This window comes from Gastrolobium bilobum, unplaced genomic scaffold (genome assembly GCF_033153095.1).
Source record: "Gastrolobium bilobum isolate Gb01-03AN ecotype WA unplaced genomic scaffold, APGP_CSIRO_Gbil_v1 utg14679, whole genome shotgun sequence".
Lineage (NCBI taxonomy): Eukaryota > Viridiplantae > Streptophyta > Magnoliopsida > Fabales > Fabaceae > Gastrolobium > Gastrolobium bilobum.
The window spans coordinates 1-14,533 of NW_026899735.1; the positions used below are offsets into that span (position 1 = coordinate 1).

Here is a 14,533-nt window from a genome sequence, read left to right on the forward strand (position 1 = left end):
ATACCACCAATGGATTTAGAAGGCCATTTCCATCAAATTTCAAGACAAGAATCAATGGATTTGGTGAAGAAATGGCTAAGTTATGGTGAAATGAAATCTTGGAGGGGAAGGGCTATGGTGGCTGCGGGTTTGAGCAAGAAGAGGGAGGAAAGTGATGCATGAATAGTGCCAAGCACATGTGGCTTAAGTCACTTAAGTGGGGTGGGTCCCACCGCCACCTCACGCGATTTAAAACTAATCCGAATTTTCCTCCGATTCCACTAAACGTCCGTAAATTCACAACCTATTTAGAAACTCAAATTTTTAACATTAACTATTCCCCTTTAATTAGGCTTGATCAGATGAATTTAGAGTCCTCCATTCGTTCGGAGAAAACACTGTTTTAAGCTATTATGCGCGCCATTGGCACGCTTCCCCAAACTGTCTTAATTTCATCGAATATTATAAGAAATCATATTTCCTAACTCATTAGACCATTTTTAACTCATATTTGAAACCTAGAGCTCAAAACTCAATCGGCACGTTTTACGGTGCAATCGTACCGCGATATTTTTACCCGCGAAATACACTATTCACTGATTTTTCTGAAACTTGCCTGTCCACTCAATTTTTCGTTCTGAACCCATTTCCCGGGTTATTTTTACCATCTGAGACCTTCTACTCAATTTTTATCTTCCTAGGGTTGCGTGTTGGCTAATTACCGTTTTGCCCTTTCTTTGTATTTTGGCCTAATCTTTTGGATTTTCACTAATCCATCACTTGATTGCTCACTTAATATTTTAATTACTTGATTTAAAATTTTGAGGTGTTATAGGGGGAGTGAGATGTGTTACAACACAGACACTTTTAGGCACCGGTTATTTTAAAATAATTGTATCAGGGTTGTTTTTGTCATTTCATCTTATTTCCCCATCTATATTTTATTTACAACCAAACATAGATTTTAAAAAAATTACCTAATTTTCCCAGTATAATTTTGTTCAACCAAACAACTTTTTTTAACATTTTACTACCTATCACACTTTCCAACCATTTACCTATATATCACATTTCCCTATATATCATAAAATTTACCCTTAACCAAACACCACCTTAATGTAACAAGTTAGAAAAATTGTTATGAAGTCAGAAATTAATTTATTATGAGAATCATAAAAACCGATTATACCTGGGTTGAGGGGTTTAGAAATTATTGCGAATTATAGGAAATATTATTCAGAATTCTGATTTGGTGTACTGGTATATTAGGTGCGCATCACCTCTAATGTGTGGGCTGATTTTGCTGTCGTTTAATGTATATTTGGGCACACAAGGTAAGTGTTAGGTGGTATTACCTAATGTGACTATTAGCTAGTGTGTAGAATTGTGAATTCTTGCTCACATGTGTCTTGGATGCATACGCTGTCATATGTTACCTGTATTCCGCCTTTGAACGTATTATGATGGAAATTTTGCTATGAGAAGTAAATGTTATGCAGGAGCTTGGTATTAAAAATACATGAAATATATGCTATTACAATGATGATCTAGTCATGCATATGCATATCATAATTCATCTGTTTCCTTTTGTGTGTGAAGCATATCATGGCATACATGCACGAATTTCATGCTGCTCATGGACTAAGAATATTTATATAGGTAAGCATACGTTTGAGCACGCATCATATAGGCATCCCTTCGGTACCAGGGTATGGGACACTTGGCTTCCGTCCGCATAGGCCACAGTTGGAATTCACCTTTAAGGAACCATTATGGAATATCCACTGTTTATGTTAGTACGTGCACGACGGTGCTATGAACGTACCTTACGAAGGCGTTATATACGCAATATGATGATATGTTAAACAGTTGATCGAATAAGTTAAAATGTTGATGCTACTCTTTTGGAATTCTGTGCTTAGTTTAATATTGCTGGATTACTGGTTTTGCTATCACATTACTGGAATTTTTCTCACCCCTTTTGGGGCTCAATTTTTATAAAATTGCTGGAGGACGAAAAAACATATGATGACGTTTTATTTGCTATTTACTGCTGCTGTTTGGGATTTTGGCTGCTGTTTGCTTTATTCATGAATGTTGGCTGATGATATTTTGATGTAATATTTTGAGAACTTGGACTACTGTTAGAACATATTTTAACTGCCGTTTTTAAGGTTTTATGGTCAGTTTGAACGTTGGAAGATTCTGAATGCGTTTTGCGAAAAACAATTTCTAAATGTTTTAAATGTTGTTTCATAAACTGTTTTGCGAGCACTTTGCGAGTTATATTTAGTGGGGCTACCGCCCTCGAAATGCTTATAATTTATATGCGCGCGAAGCCCCACGTGTCTAGTTTCTGATTATATAAATTTTACAATGAAATTCGGAAAGCACGATTTATTATGATTTTTGCACGCAGACAAGTTTTTCAAGAAAATGATTATTTCAGCAAGCCATGTATTTCACTAAGTTTTCACACTCTTTTAATTTCTTTTGACCAGATTTGAATACAAAATTTTAACGAGACTTAAAAACAAAATTTCAGAATTTATTCGAAACATTACGACTCTAATCCGCTTAGCAGACAATTCTCCTGGATGCATACAGGGGAGGGTGTCACACACGCTATATTGTAACATCTTAAAATTCATGATATCTATGTACAAAACAACATGTCATACTTCAGAGTTATTACAATAAGAGTTTCTTGCAGCAATTGAATGACATGGTTCTAAGAATGATGCATCGATGGATTTTCAACATGAATTTGGATCTTCTTAATATAACATGAATTTGCAATAAGAACATGGTTCATTGATGTGTAGCCCACAAATATGCATGAATTACACACACTACACACTAGAATGATACATGTTCTTATTTGGTCTTTTGCATAACATTTCATGTAGACATTTCATCGAACACTTCATATGCATAGTTTGTTTCATCATGACCAACAAGCATTGGTCTTCTACTCTTCTACCCATCAACAAATTAACCATGCTATGAGTGCAATTAATCATCATAGTTGTTACTTCTCAATCCAAGAAACCAAAATTAAAGACCTCAAATTCATGAACCCTAGAATCCCCATATGGCATGAACCCTAACCCCAAAAATTGTGCATAGAGAAGAATAATGTCAGCAACCATGTGTGAATGTTGGAATGGAGAGAGATGCATACCTTATTGTCTTCAAAGTGAGATTGTGAGAAAGGAATTCACGTTGGGAGAAATGTGAGGGAGAGTATGTGGTTGAGAGAATAAAGTGTGAGATAAAAAGGGGGGAGTGGGGGGAGAGTGAGTAGTGTAGGGGGAAAATGAGAGAGAGGGGCATTTAAAGTTAAAATTCTGGAACCGCTGCAGCGCGCTCGAGCGGCCAAGTGGGCGCTCGAGCGTGTTGTTCGAATTCTATTTTCCCTCTTTGAGTGCTTGAGCGCGTTGTGGCAGGGAGATACCCCTGTGACTCTCATGTTGAGCGCTTGAGCGGCCATTTGTGCGCTCAAGCGTGCAAAGTGCCCAAAAATTCTCAATTTTTCTGGATTCACGCGCTCGAGCGGCCATGTGTGCGCTCGAGCGCTCTCCTCGACCCAAAATCTTATAACTATCTAATTTTTTGGTATTTTTCTTAACTATTTGAACTAAAAGGTATTGAAAACAATAAATTCTAGGGTTGCCTCCCTAGTAGCGCTTTGTTTAACGTCACGAGCCTAATGTACCTGACTCATTTTACCTCTACAAGGGAAACCGTGGTTGTTCCCCTATCAATTTCTCCTCCCATGTACAGTTTCAGACGTTGGCTATTGAATGTGAAGCTCCTGTCAGAATCCAGTGGCCTGATCTCCACTGCTTCATATGATTTCATGTTCTTCACGATGAATGGTCCTGACCATCTGGACTTCAACTTCCCAGAAAAGAGACGGAGGCGCGAGTTGAAGAGTAATACTTGATTTCCTACCTTGAAGTCTTGAGGTAGGATCTTCTTGTCGTGCCACTTCTTTGTCTTCTCTTTGTAAAGGCTTGCACTTTCGTATGCAGAGAGTCTGAACTCGTCCAGTTCATCCAGTTGCAGAAGCCTTTTCTAAGCTGCGGTCTTGGAATCAAAATTGAGGTACTTTATTGCCCATAAAGCTTTATGTTCCAATTCCACTGGTAAGTGATAGGCCTTCCCAAACATTAATTGGAAAGGAGACATTCCAATTGGCGTCTTGAATGACGTCCGGTATGACCACAGTGCATCATCAAGCTTCTTGGACCAGTCTTTTCTTAAACTTCCAACCGTCTTCTCCAATATTTGCTTCAGCTCTCGGTTAGATATCTCCACTTGACCACTTGTTTGCGGATGATATGGTGTGGAAATCTTGTGTTTCACTCCGCCTTTAGCCAACGCGTATTCAACTTATTTGTTGTCAAAGTGGGTTCCTTCGTCACTTATGATTGCTCGCGGTACGCTATATCGGACAAATATATTTCTTTTTAGGAACGCTATAACCACCCGAGCATCATCAGCAGGAAGAGCAACAACTTCTACCCACTTGGAGACAGAATCTACTGCAACCAGAATGTATTTGTTGCCATAAGAAGGAGGAAAGGGTCCCATGAAGTCTATTCCCCACACATCGAAGATCTCAACCTCCAATATGTTGTTGAAGGGCATTTCATGTCTTCTGGAGATGTTCCCCGTTCTCTGACATCTATCACAGGATTCAACGAACTTCCTTGCATCCTTGTAGAGGGTTGGCCAATAGAATCCACTCATTAGTACCTTTGTGGCTGCTCTTTCTCCCGCAAAATGTCCACCGTAGCTGAAACCATGACAGTGCCACAGGATGTCTTTCATCTCTTCTTCTGGGATGCGTCGCCTTATTACTCCATCAGCACATCTGTGGAAAAGAAAAGGCTCATCCCATAGGTATTTCTTGACATCATGTAGAAACTTCTTTCGTTGTTTCCATGTGAAGTCTACTGGAATTTCTCCTGCTGCTTTGAAGTTTGCAAAATTCGCGGATTATGGAGGTGTAGTTGTGGTCTTTACGTCCTTTGATTGCGGATCCGAGATAACATTGATAGCCATGATTTGTTCATCAGGAAACTCTTCTCTGATCTTCAGCTCAGGTCCGTCTTGAAGATCTTTTTCTTGAATTCTGGAGAGGTGATCAGCCACCAAGTTTTCTACACCTTTCTTGTCTCTGATCTCTACTTCAAATTCTTGAAGGAGCAGCATCCACCTCAGTAATCGTGGCTTTGCATCCTGCTTATTTAACAAGTACTTTAAAGCAGCATGATCAGTGTAAACAATTACTTTAGACCCCAGCAAATACGGTCTAAATTTATCAAATGCATAGACAACTGCTAGTAATTCTTTTTCAGTGGTTGCATAATTTATTTGTGCATCATTTAGAATTTTACTAGCATAATAAATCACATGCAACAATTTATTCTTTCTTTGTCCTAAAATAGCTCCTATTGCATAATCACTAGCATCACACATTAATTCAAAAGGTAAAGAAAAATCGGGTGCAGTGATTATAGGTGCAGTGGTCAATTGATCCTTTAAAATATTAAATGCAACCAAACATTCATCTGTGAAGTTGAATTCCTCATCCTTGACCAACAGCTTGCATAATGGTTTTGCTATCTTGGAAAAGTCCTTGATAAAGAGCCGGTAGAAACCTGCATGACCGAGAAAACTTCGAAATCCTTTAACGTTAGAGAGAAAGGGAAGTTTTTCAATAACAGACATGATAGCGACACAGCCAGTGCACCGATCGTGAAAGTAATAAAAGTGTACTGAGTACGAGATCGTTCCCATGAGGATCAGAATTTCAAGCACTAGTTCACTAATTGCGTTTTAGTTGGACAAACAAAGGTTGAGTTTGAGAGAATAGTGAATTTAGATGAAGAGAATTGTGGTTCAAAGAACCTAAATTTAAAAACAATGCAAGTATGAATTTCTAGAATTAAAAGAATGAATGAGATGATGTTTGATTAAGATTTAAAGAAAAGCGTAGTTAAGGTTTCGACTTCCCCCAATATCCTCAATATGTTATGAATTAAAAAGCCAAGAATCTGTTTCTTAATATATTGCCAATCAATTCTATCTAAGTTAATTAGGGTTCAATTCCTTGTTACCCTAAATCTATGTGATCTTGAAAGAACTTTAGTTCCCCGATTATTCCCCCAGGAAAACATGCATTAAGATCAAGAATTACAAGATTGCATAATTACCTTATGTCTATTCCTATTCCTATTCCTAGAACACAAGGATTATGATAAATTATCAAGTCAAGGTTCATGGACCAACATCCCTATTGTGATACAATTCCCCAAAATCATTCTATAAGGAACAAACCCATAGAAAGCATTAAAAATAGATAATTTATTCAATTATAAAAAGAACAGGATTTGGAGACAAATTAATTCATAAACATAAAGATTCAATTGGGTTCCATCTACCCTTAACTACATAAAAAAACTACTCTAGCATACTGAAAAGAAAAATAACAATAAAGAAAAGAGAACCCCAAGCCTCCATTGGTGTGATGTTGACTTGGTTTCTCAGTGTTCCAGCGCTCCACAACAGGATTCCTCCTTGGAGTATGAATGAGATGAATGAATTGGTGAATGGTGAATTGGTCTTGACCCCAAGCTCCTTATTTATAGCTTTTTGGGGTTGTATTCTTCATCTAATCTTCCAATGAATCCATACAAGATTTGTATTTGATTTCATCTTTGTTTCCTTTTTCATGTAAAATCTTGGAGATTTGGTTGATGAATTAGAGTTTTAAATCTTCGTTGTATCCTGCTTCAATCTTCTCAGGAATCATCTTGATTTGTTTCCGTTTTAGTTCCGGATGTCACAATCTCAAATCTTCATTAAATCTCAGCAAATCTTTGTTAAATCTCGCTGTCTGAATCGCACTTGGGCGCGCAAGCGTTCTGTTGGGCGCTTGAGCGTGCTCCTCGAGATGAAATTATGTCTTCTTGGGCGCTTGAGCATGCTGTTGGGCGCTTGAGCGCCCTGATTTTCCAGTTTGGTTGTTTTCACTGTCATAATGCGCTCGAGCGTCCTCTTGTGCGCTTGAGCGTGATATTTTGGATCTTGAATTATAATATGTTGGTTTCCTGTTATCCATATTGAGCCGCTACTTCTTTGTCATGATTTCTTTAGCACTTTTAGCACCAATTCTTGTGGTTTTTCCTTCAAAATGCAAATATTATCAAGACGTCAGCTTAATTTCCTATCTTATGACTTTTACAGCATAAAACCCTAATTTCCATGCAATTCACAACATTTATCAATCAGAATTAAGCCTAAAAACATGGTAAACTAAGGGTTTATCAACCATTCCCAAATTTGAACATTGCTGTCCTCAGCAATGCACTAGAATAAACTTAGTGGAATCAATCAAGATTTTTAATTACATGGAATTCATAGGCAGAATTTAATCAGAGAATTGACTACAGAGCATTCAGACTTAAGGAAAGGATGACACATCAAAACAATAAGATTAATAATTCATCAGTAAAAAATTTTAATGAAATTCCTTAAGATCAAGAACAGGGGAAACTTCCTGAGACACTCCTTCACTAGGAGTTTTAATTCACTCTCGCTTAACTGTCTAGAGGTGGTGTTTCTATCTTATTCCACTGAATCAACACTACCATAGGCTTGCTTATATTCTCGCTCTCCACAGTTCTTATGATAAATCAAGCAGATCAAGAGGTCTTTCGCAAGGTTGTAACGTGGCCTGGTGAAAGGGAATGAAAGAATTTGGGACAAAAGTTAAAAGATCAATTCAGATTAAGGAATGGAACAAGTGTTTGTTCGTTCTTCAGGCTGTAAAGCTTTTCTTCTTTCCAGTTCTTTATTTTCTTCATTTAAACTTTCTCTTTTGTCATTTTCTTTCTAAGCGTATTTTCTTGCTTTTCACTTCTTTTCCTTTCTTGTTTTTGAGCATTTTGCTCGCTCTTCTTGAGTCTAACCAACTTTCATTTTTCTTTCTTCTTTGGGCTTTGCCCTTTTGCTTGTACTTCTTCATTCCGTTGAACGCCTGCATAGTTGAAACTCATGTCCACTCCTTACTTGAATCTGAAATTAATCTGCTATTAAGGTGAGGATTCAGTTAAGGAAATGGCTATTCACATTCAAGGGTTCTTCATGAACAAAAAGTCTAGGCTCAAGGGGGCTTAACTAAGGAAATATCATCAAGGTTAGCTATTTGGCCATCTAGTTAAAGAAAGAACATGCCTCTATCATCTCTATAGAATAAATCACAGACTATTTTAATCAAGAAATAAAGCAAGTTCTAGAGTATCTCAACAATGGAATGCACACTCAATAAAAAATTTCTGTATAGGCTCAAAAACTCACGGCTATGAATGCACAGTTATTTCCCTATTCTTTTTCTCAAACAACTTCAATATCAAACAATATATTCAATGAATTGTGTCACTTCTTGCAATGATGTTCATAAAAGTGAATATGTATAAGTGCGTCATCATGCTCTGAATCAATTTCTAATTTAAACTTTTCGCCATTTTTCCAATTAAAACACTGAGAAACTTTGAAAATTTTGTAAAATTTTCACAAAAATTTTTGGCTTGGGGTTTCTCAACAAAAACAATTAAAATTATCTATTTAAACATGACAAACAAAATTTAAAATGCAATAAAAAATAATAAAAAAATAAGCTAAAACAAAGGAGAAAGGTTTTGAGATAGTTCCCTGTTTTAGCCGGATATTCTGTGTATGCTCATGAAGTTCCTCCGGCTTACTCAATTGTGATTAGATGAACCGCGCGTTCCCCATTCCCAGATTTAAATGTTGCTGTCCTCAGCAACAGATTTAAATCTAAAAAGAATTTGCGTCGAGAAATAAGAACAACTAATTGTTGTCCTCACCTGTAAAATTCACTCAATTGTAGGCATTAGTCTCAACACCTTCTCCTATATTTTTGTATTTTTCTTAATTGAACAAAAAAAGAAAATTTAATCAAAACTAAAAATAGTAAAATGGTAGGTTGCCTCCCCCTAGCGCTTGTTTTACGTCACGAGCCTGATGTACCTGACTTGTGATCATGGAGGCTCAAAGTATGATCTTGGTGATAACCAAGCTCCATCATTCATAAATTGAGTCCTACCGTAGTGTTCTTCTGCATATGGATGAGGTAAAGTAGTCTCAGGAACTTTGAACTTGACTTTTACATGCTTTCCTTTGCTACTGGGCTTCTCCATCTTAACTTTTGGCTTACTTTCTCGAGAAGACTCCTCATTGTGTTCTTCTTCACCTTTCTTTACACCAATGTAGTAGACTTGATCTTCCGGTTGAGCTACAGATGAGGGGACTTCTTTGTCAAAGAACTCGAAAGTTACTTGCTCTCCGTCTACCCGTAATATCAGCTCGCCTTTTAGCACATCAATCAGTGCTCCTGAAGTTGCCAAGAAGGGTCTTCCAAAAATCATAAGAATGCATGCATCTTCTTCAATGTCAAGGATGACAAAATCGACAGGAATGATGAATTTGTCTACCTTAACCAATATGTCCTCAATGATGCCATAAGCTTGCTTTGAAGAGCGGTCAGCCAGTTGCACTATCGTCTTTGTGGGCTTCACTTCGGTTATCCCCAGCTTCTTCATCATGGAGAGTGGCATGACATTGATGCTAGCTCCAAGATCACATAAAACATTGTCTACTTCCATCTTGCCTATAGTGCATGAAATGCTGAAGCTCCCTGGATCCTTGACTTTGGTAGGTAACTTCTTTTCTCTGATAGCATTACATTCCTCCGTCAAATTTACTATCTCACGTTTCCGCAGCTTACGCTTCCTTGACAATAGATCCTTCATAAATTTTACATAGTTGGGCATGTTCTCTAAAGCTTTGGCAAAAGGAATGTTGATCTGCAATTTTCTGAATATGTCTAGAAACTTTGAATATTGCTGCTTCTAAATCTCTTTATTTAATCTCTGAGGATAAGGGATTCGAGCATATGGAGAGAGATCTAATGGCTTGTTCTGTCTTTCTAGAGCTTTCTTCTTCTCCCACTTGAATAGTTTCTTTTCAGCTTTTTCAGGATTGCTTTTGTCAACTTCAATTGTATCCTTTTCCTTTTCTTCCTTTTCTTCTTCAACTGATGCTTCTCCATCCTTCTTTTTTTCTTCGGGCTGCTCCTCCACAGGTTGAATCACTGTCTCACTCCTAGTGGTGATAGCATTGCAATGCTCCCTTGGATTGACAACTGTGTTGCTTGGAAAAGTGCCCTGAGTTCTTTCAGTGAACTGTCTTGACAGCTGACCAATTTGAGTCTCCAAGTTCCGGATCGAAGCTTCTTGATTCCGGAATGAGGCTCTTGTCTCCTCTCTGAAGGAATTTGAATTTTGAATGTAGTCTGAGGTGGTCTTGGACAGCTGTGCAAATGCTTTTTCCCACTCTGATTGTGGAGGTTGCTGTTGTTGTTGCAATGGCATAAGAGCATTCAGCTGGTAGTTTGACTTGTAACTCGACCCTGGATGTTGATTCTGATTCTTCTGGTCATACCAGAGTCCATTGACCTCTGCTAGTGGCTTTTCCACTGCTCTTATGTATTCACAATCCTCAGTTGCATGAGCCTCCTGACAAATATCACATTTAATTTTAGCATTAGAAACAGAAGAAACTTGAGAAATATTAAATTTCTTATGAAGAGCATCTAATTGTTCTTGTTGTTTCTTGTGCATTTGTAGCATTTGTTCATTCTGGGCCAAGAGAGCATCATAGCCTTCAAGCTTCATGATTGCTGATCTTCTTGGTGCAACTGGGGCTGGAGCATTGTCAAATTCTTGAGATGCTAATGATTCCAAAGTTCAAGTGCTTCCTCAGGAGTTTTTGTTTTCAGGGAGCCTCCTGCAGCAGCATTCACCAGTGTTCTTGTGTTGGATGTCATCCCTTGGAAAAAGATTCTTGCTTTCTCCCATGCTTCAATTCCATGTTGAGGACACTTCCTGAGTAATCCTTTAAATCGTTCCCAAGCCTCGTACAAAGATTCGTTGTCTTTTTGTTCAAAAGCAATGATCTCCGACTTGAGCCTTGCCATCTTTGAAGCTGAGAAAAATCTAGCCAAGAATATTCTTGCTAAGTCATCCCAATTAGTTATGGTTCCTTCAGGTAGAGACTGCAGCCAATCTCTTGCTTCATCCTTCAGTGAGCATGGAAATAGCCTGAGCAAGATAGCATCACGAGGAACTCCATTTACTTTTAATGTATCACAATAAAGTAAGAAGTTATCAAGATGACTATAGGGGTTCTCTGTGCTTCCTCCAACGAACAGATCTTTTTGAATCAGTTGCAGTAATGTCGGCTTTAGTTCAAAGTTGTTAGCCTTTATTTGGGGTCTAACAATGCTCGCTGTCTATGGAGCTCGAGCTGGGGTCATGTAATCCCCCAATGTCCTTCGAACAATTTGACCGTTGTTTCCTGCCATTGGTTCTTCCTTAAGTTTCTCCTTTGGTTCTTCCTTTTTTCTGAAGAAGTTTATGCTGTTTTTGTTTCTTTCGCTTTCTCCTTCGGTGCTCCAAGAGGGATGTCATCTTTCTTCCTTTCCAGTTCTTCCATCACTGGTTCTTTATCAGCTATTCCAATTTCTTCGTTGATTTGTTCTAACTCGAGTGGGGGACTCTCCTCTTTCATAGCATCATCAACTGCTTCTTATATTATGTCTATCATAAAACAGTCTCCTCCGTCTATTGGATGTTTCATTGACTCGAAGACGTCAATGGTGACTGATTCTTCGTTCATCCTAAGCATCAGTTTTCCTTGCTCCACATCGATCATCGCTTTTGCGGTGGCTAGGAATGGTCTTCCGAGCAGTAGGGGGACTACAACATCTTCTTCCATATTCAGAATTACAAAATCTGCAGGGAAGATAAATTTGTCAATTTTAACTAAAACATCCTCAATTACCCCATCTGGTCGTCTGATCGATCTGTCAGCTAATTGGAGAGAAACTGTAGTTGGCTTGAGCTCCTTTATTCCAAGAGCTTTGCACATGGATAGTGGCATCAGGTTTAGACTTGCTCCCAAATCACATAATGCTTTTCCTACTTCAATATTTCCTATGGCTATAGGAATACTGAAGCTTCCTGGATCTTTCAGCTTGGGAGGAAGTTTCTTCTGGATGATTGCACTACACTCCTCGGTCAAGGCCACTGTTTCGCATTCCTTCAACTTGTGTTTTCTTGATAGAAGGTCCTTCATGAACTTCGTATAGTTCGGCATGCTTTCCAAGGCTTCTGCGAAAGGAATGTTGACTTGCAGCTTCTTGAAGATGTCCAAAAATTTGGTGTATTGCTGTTTCTGGATCTCTTGTTTCAGTCGCTGAGGGTATGGAACTTTTGCATATGGAGATAGGTATTCCGCTTTTGGTTGCCTGTCTAGAGCTTTCCTTTTCTCCCATTTGAACAACTTCTTCTCTGGACTGCTCTTTTCAGCTTCTACTGTATCTTCTTTCTCTTGCTCATCTTCAGGTTCGGCTTCTTTCTTCTTTTCAACTGGTGGTTTTTCCACAGGTTGAATCACGATCCCACTTCTTGTGACAATTGAATTACATTGTGTCTTTGGGTTCGTGTCGGTGTTACTCGGAAAGGTGCCCTGAGTTCTTTCAGTGAACTGTCTTGACAGTTGACCAATTTGAGTCTCCAAGTTCCGGATCGAAGCTTCTTGATTCCGAAATGAAGCTTTTGTTTCATCTCTGAAGGCATCAACATTTTGAATGTAGTCGGATGTTGTCTTGGACAGCTGTGCAAAAGCCTTTTCCCATTCCGAAGTGGTGCCTTGAGGTTGTTGTTGCAATGGCAACAGAGGGTTCAGTTGATGGTTAGACTTGTAACTAAACCCAGGGTGTTAGTTAGGATTTTTCCACCCTTGATTACCATATTGATTCCTTCCTGGGTTGTTTTGGTTCTTTTGTTCATACCAGACTCCATTGACCTCTGCTGGTGGCTTTTCAGTTGTTCTCATGTAGTCACAATCTTCAGTTGCATGAGCCTCTGCAAAAACACCACATTTAATTTGAGAATTACTAACAGAAGAAACTTGAGACAGATTAAATTGCTTTGAAAGAGCATCTAATTGTTCTTGTTGTTTCTTGTGCATTTGTAGCATTTGTTCATTTTGGGCTAAGAGTGCATCATAACCTTCAAGCTTCATAATTCCTGCTCTTTTTGTGCAACTGAGGCAGGGGCATTGTCAAATTCTTGAGAAGCTAGGGATTCCAACAATTCTAGCGCTTCCTCTGGAGTTTTTGTTTTCAAGGAGCCTCCTGCAGCAGCATTTACCAGTGTTCTTGTGTTGGACGTCATTCCTTGGAAAAAGATTCTTGCTTTCTCCTATGCTTCAATTCCATGTTGAGGAGACTTCCTGAGTGATCCTTTGAATCGTTCCCAAGCCTCGTACAAAGATTCGCTTCCTTTTTGTTCAAAAGCAGTGATCTCCGCCTTGAGCCTTGCCATCTTTGAAGCTGAGAAAAATCTGGCCAAGATTTTTCTTGCTAAGTCATCCCAATTGGTTATGCTTCCTTCAGGTAGAGACTGCAGCCAATCTCTTGCTTCATCCTTCAGTGAGCACGGAAATAGTCTGAGCAAGAAGGCATCACGAGAAACTCCATTCACTTTCAATGTATCACAGTAAAGTAAGAAGTTTTCAAGATGACTATAGGGGTTCTCTGTGCTTCCTCCAGCGAACTGTTCTTTTTGAATCAGTTGCAGCAGTGCCGACTTCAGTTCAAAGTTGTTAGCCTCTATGTTTGGTCTAACAATGCTTGCTGTCTGTGGAACTCGAGCTGGGGTCATGTAATCTCCCAACGTCCTTGGAGCAAGTTGATTGTTTTCTGCCATTGATTCCTCCTTAGGTTCCGTCCTTGGTTCCGTTGAAGTTGATGTTGCCTTTGTTTCTTTTGCTTTCTTTGCTTTTGCGTCCTTCCTAAGTTTTCTTTCTGTCTTTTCTATCTCAGGATCAAACTGCAAGATTCGCGGGTTAAGAGTACCTTGCATAAACTAAGATTGAAAAGATGTGCAGAAAAATAGAAAAAACGAAAAACAGAAAACAGAAAAGAAAAGAATGCAGAAAATTAAATATGCAGAATTTTTTGTTTATAATATGCTTAAAGTGCAGAAAAATAAACGTCCAATCTAAAACTTAATTAGTTACTTCTAATGTTGAAGCATTCGATCCCCGGCAATGGCGCCAAAAACTTGTTGCGACTCGGCAAGTGCACCGGTCGTAAAAGTAATAAAGTGTATTGAATACGAGATCGTTCCCACGAGGATCAGAATTTTCAAGCACTAGTTCGCTAATTGCGTCTTAGTTGAACAATCAAAAGTTGGGTTTGAGAGAATTGTGATTTGAAGAACTTTAAAATTAAAAACAAGTAATAGCATGCAATTAAGAAAATTCAGAATTTAAAGAATGAATGAAGATGATGTTTGATTAAGAATTTAAAACAAGCGTAGTTAAGGTTTCGACTTCCCTCAATTTCCTTAATATGTTATGAATTAAACTGTCAAGAATCTGTTTCTTA

General features: G+C 38.4%; 2 non-coding genes across 2 annotated transcripts; both read left to right on the forward strand.

Moving 5' to 3' along the window:
* Nucleotides 1–10,940: 10,940 nt before the first annotated feature.
* LOC133293162 (small nucleolar RNA R71) lies at nucleotides 10,941–11,047 on the forward strand. Its single transcript, XR_009749022.1, has one exon. It is a non-coding gene; the product is annotated as a small nucleolar RNA R71 (small nucleolar RNA).
* Nucleotides 11,048–13,353: 2,306 nt separating this feature from the next.
* On the forward strand, nucleotides 13,354–13,460 carry LOC133293161 (small nucleolar RNA R71). Its single transcript, XR_009749021.1, has one exon. It is a non-coding gene; the product is annotated as a small nucleolar RNA R71 (small nucleolar RNA).
* Nucleotides 13,461–14,533: the final 1,073 nt, after the last annotated feature.